The sequence below is a fragment of the Taudactylus pleione genome, unplaced genomic scaffold (assembly GCF_031769625.1).
Source record: "Taudactylus pleione unplaced genomic scaffold, aTauple2 ptg000040l, whole genome shotgun sequence".
In the NCBI taxonomy this organism is placed as follows: Eukaryota; Metazoa; Chordata; class Amphibia; order Anura; family Myobatrachidae; genus Taudactylus; species Taudactylus pleione.
This window is the reverse complement of record NW_028284442.1, coordinates 12,113,794-12,118,845: the sequence shown is the minus strand read 5'-3', so window position 1 is coordinate 12,118,845 and position 5,052 is coordinate 12,113,794. Positions and strand designations below refer to the sequence as shown.

Sequence of the window (5,052 nt, the reverse complement as noted above, 5' to 3'; positions counted from 1 at the left end):
ATCCCAACTTTGGGCATCTGGATATAGTCAATTTGCAGTCTCTGGAAAGGAAAATAACTTTTTGGAATAGCTCCCATGGTAGTCTTTACCTTTTGTCCAGGTTGGAGATCCCACAGATCCAGCAGGCCTGTACAAACCGTGCAGCTGCTGGAAAGAATCCTGGAGCTATCCATCTTTCCTTTACCAGGTTTCCCATTTGGTCTTTTCCTATATGTGGGAGACCATGAGTGACTTGACACATGGGTGGGTACAATGCCCTTGGTAGGCATAATAGGTTACCTGCTTTCCATAGTACTGTGAGTTCCTCCTTGCAGGCTCTTTTCCTTTCCCATGATGATTTTTATTCTGGTCCTGCTTGTTCTTGGAGTTTTTGTAAGTCTTGAAAATCTGGCATTGTTGTTATACCTTCAGTTTGTGTGACATATGCTGTTATGTTTTTGTAAGGCTGTTTAGCTGCTTGTTTTGCTGCTCTGTCTGCTGTGCAATTTCCTTTGGTTATGCTGGTCTGATTTCTGGTGTGTGCTTGAACATTAATAATAGCTACTTTATGGGGTAGTTCAAGTGCTTGAAAAAGTTGTTTTATAAGTTCTGCATGCTGTATTTGTTTGCCTGTCACCGTTTTAAAGTCTCTGCTTTTCCATATGTTTCCATAATCCTGTGCAACCCCCCAAGCATATCTTGAATCTGTTTAGATGTTGGCTGTAGCTTTTTCTGCATGTTCTAGAGCCTTTGTGAGAGCTACTATTTCTGCTGCTTGTGCTGATAGATTTGAGGGTAGTGGTCCTGCTTCTATGATGTCATCTTGTGTGGTTACAGCATGTCCTGTGTAAGGTGTCCCATTGTCATAATATCTAGAGCCATCTACAAACAGTTCATAGTGTGCATTTGGGAGAGCAGTATCTGTAACATGTGGTAAAGGTGAAGTTTCTTGATCCATAAGGGCCAAACAATCATGACAGTCAAATTTTTTGAATTGTATATTTTATCGTCCCTTACTTGATCATTCTGCTCTTCATCACTTGCGGTGCAGGCATGTAAGTCTGGATAGACTATATTTCTCCCTCCTCTTGAATCTAGTGATTCAGGATCTTCTTGTTGCTTGAGTAAGCTTGGAAGGAGAGTGGCTGGGTTGAGGGTAGTACATCTTCTTATAGTTACATTAGTTGCACTGAGTAATGCCACTTCATATTTGGTTAGCCTTGCTGCTGAAAGGTATTTAGTTCTGGCTTGTTGAAGTATTTCTGTTACTGCATGGGGTACTTGAATAGTTAACGGATGATCAAGTACAATGTCTGTGCTTTTGTCTTTTAAGACTGCTGCTGCTGCTACCACTCTGATGCAAGTAGGTGCCCCTTGGATAATATTGTCTAGCTTGCTGGAGTAGTAGGCCACTGGTCATTGCTTCAGCCCATGTTTTTGGGTGAGCACTCCTAGTGCATGGCCTTTTTCTTTGTGGCAGTAGAGGGTGAAGGGTTTGCTGTAATCAGGTAAGCCTAGGGCCGGGGAAGTGGTGACAGCTGCTTTGAGTTGCGTCACTGCTTCTTCCATCTGCTGAGGAGTGGGATATGGGCCCTCCTTTTTGGTGCTGTCATACAGGGTCTGCATGAATACCGAGGCTAGGGGGATCCATTCCCGGCAATATCCCAAGAGGCCCAAAAAAGACCGGACTTGTTTTATAGTCTTTGGTACCTTGGCTTGTAATATCAGCTTCTTCCTTTCCTCAGTTAGATGCCTTGTGCCGTGTGAGATGCAATGTCCTAGAAAGATCACTTTCTGTTTTGCTAGTTGTAGTTTTTCTTTGGAAACTCTGCAGTTTTGTTCCTCCAGGAACTTTAACAAGGATACAGTCTCTTTTTGGCACTTGCTTTCAGATGTGGTAGCTAGCAGTAAATCATCAACATACTGGATGAGTTGAGTTTCATCTGAAAATAAAGGTCTCCATGCTTGAAGTATTGTGGACATAGCTTCAGAAATATCACTTGGTGAAGTGGCGCCCCCTTGTGGCAAGCGTGTCCAGCAATACTGTTTTCCTTTATGTGTAAATGCTAGTAGATGCTGGGAATCTGTTATAATAGGGACCGAGAAAAAAGCATTTGCAAGGTCTACTACGGTGAACCATCTTGCTGAGGGTGGTATCTGGTTTAGGAGAGTATGTGGGTTTGGTACTATTGGGGTGTTGATTACAAGTCTCTTGTTTATTTCCCTCAAATCATGAACCAGTCTATATTGTACCTCTCCTTGTTTTTCTGTACCCCGCTGGGAAGAGAGGGGTGTTGAAAGGGGACCTGCATTGTATTATGACCCCTATGTCCAAGTATGTTTGAAGCTGTTGTGAAATAGCATTTTCTTGTGCTGGTGTGAGTGGGTACTGTTTAACAGAGATTGGTATGGTACCTGGTTTGAGGGTTAGTTGTACTGGCTGCACTTGTAGAAGTCCCACATCAGTCTTTCCTTTTGACCACAGTCTGTCAGGTACAGTTAAAATCCATTGTGGCAGCGAGTTGGTTGCTGGATGTTTCAGAAAGAGAAACTTGTATGGCTGCCTCAATACTATTGCTCACCTCATTTGAAATATTGCTGGTGTACTTGACTCCTTTTGGTGTGTATTGTATTGAGGCTTGCATAAGTGCGAATATATCTGCTCCCAACAGGTTCACCGGATAGGTGAGAGGTGAGGAATGCCACTGGAACTGGAGTAGGTTCATCATTGATAAGCAGACAGAGTTGTTTACTTTGTTTGAGAGGCATTGCTTGACCTCCCAGACTCGTGCCTTGTATTGTCTCTGTAGTAAGAAGTTGAGGGGTGATCTGATCATGCATAAAGACTGACCTTTGGGCTCCTGTATCTATGACACAATCGAGTTCTTGTCCTGTGGGTAAAGTAACAGTGACAGTACCTGTGGGTGTGGTATGATCCTGAAGTGAAGCAAAGACAGGCACTGATGACACGGGAGCTGTATATCTTCATGCTTGTGGGTGCTGCATTCCTGCAGTGTACAGATGTTCAGACATCTGTCGCTGTGATAACAAATATTTCTGATGCTTTCTGCAATCCTTTTTTTGGTGTCCTGGAAGTTTACAAAGGAAACACTTGCCTGTCATATCATTACCTTGGGAGTCATACTGCTTCCTCTGTGTATATCCTTTAGTTGGTTGCTTTGTAGTTGTTCTCTGCCGCGGTGGCTGACTCTGAACCAGATTCACTGTCACTACCTGTGCTTTTGTAGCTTTACGGTCTCTTTTATATTTTTCCACGTCCTCTATCCCCTCCAGTTCTTGCAATATTCCTTCAATATCCATTACCATGGCTTCCGGTCTGATCTGAAATAACTGAGTTCTCAAGTCATTTCTAAGTCCATTCAAAAACTTCGTTTTACACAGCCTAGCTCCTGCTGCTTCTCTAACAGGATAACCTTCTTCTTCCTGTCTAGTAATTAGTTTATCATAATATGCCTGTACTGTGTCTGTTTTTTTAACTAAATCTGGTGCGACTGGGGCAGTTTGTTGAATCTCTGCACATCTCCATTGTATTCTATTTAATAACAAGTTTCCACTATGTTGGCTATATCTTGCTTCTATTGCGGGAAGTGGCACTATTTCTGGTCTGCACTGTTGAACTCCCTGAACAATGGCCCTCATTCAGAGCCGGACGCTCTGAGCAGAGCACTCGCTCTGAATGAGGGCCATCCTCCATAAAAATGGAGCGTCCTCCTGGACGCTAGTATAGCTGTGGGTCACCACCCACAGCACATACGAGCGTGCAGGATGATGGTCACGATGGTCTTGACCATCGCGACCATCGCCAGTGCGACCAAAAGCCTGTGGTCGGGTTTTTCGACCACAAGCCCTGGAGTGATTTTGGCTCTATCAGAGCCAAAATCACTCCCACTGACATCACTAGTGATGTCTGTGGGGCCGGCTTCTGATGGTAGGCATTCCCTTGGGAACGCCTCCGTCTGGCAGGCACGCCCCCGGCACGCCCCCGAAAGGGGGCGTGCTGTCAATCAACATCGACAGCACGCCACCCTTTGATCAGACACAACGAGCGAAGGAAAGTCCTTCGCTCGTCGCGTCTGGCGCATGCGCACGACGGAGCTCCCTCCGTCGTGCACATGCGCAGTGCACACCATTGACCCACTTGCGAGCGGACAGCCGCTTGCGAGTGGGTCTGAATGAGGCCCAATGATTGCAATCATTTTATCATATTCTCCATGTCCTGCTGATGCTTTTACAATTTGTTCTAAATCTACCGAACATGGTCTGTAAATAGTTTTAACCTGTTCTATTTTCTGATAAAACGTATGAGGATGTCGTCTAATATCAGGCAAATCATTAACAATTCTTAACATATCAGATTGAAACCATGGATTATATACCTCTTGTTCAATGTACTCAGGACCATTTGCAGCATCTACTTGCTCTGCATTAAACCTGGGATTTGGAGATGTTTGTACTCTTATGGGTAAAATGTGATGTTCCACTGGACCCACTATTGTACTTCTACAAGGACTCATGTTATGGGGTGCCAGTCCTTTTAGTACATATGACATTTTTTGTTTATTTGTAAGGGAAGTATTAGTTACATTACTACCCTGATTACATGGTGGGGCATCAGGTGATACCCAGTTATCACAGGCGGGACATTTTTCTGAACCTTCTGGGACACAAAAATGACAAAACGCACATGCTCTCCCTCTGGTGGTGTGTAAATTTACTTTATCTTGTGATTCTATACCACACCTTTGAATGGTATTTAAGTCAATTCTGGGATACAGGTTCTGGGATGTTAATGTGGGTACTTCATTTTGTATTGCAGCTGGTGGAGCTGCCGGTCTGATTGGTACATATGGTGGTGGGTTATCTAAAACATCATTTAAATCAGACCTTTTCCTATTTTCATCCTCTATTTCTTGCGTAACTGTTTGCCATATTGTGACAGTGTCTAAATAACCTTTTTTTGTCAACCAGTCTATATTATTATTTTTGAACCATTTCCATTTGTCAAGGACTAGCGTACCTTCAGGTGGAAATCCTGCTCTTTTGAGAATAACA

General features: G+C 43.7%; 1 pseudogene; it reads right to left on the bottom strand.

The window, feature by feature from the left end:
- Nucleotides 1–340: 340 nt before the first annotated feature.
- LOC148538357 (uncharacterized) lies at nt 341–1,605 on the bottom strand (annotated as a pseudogene).
- Nucleotides 1,606–5,052: the final 3,447 nt, after the last annotated feature.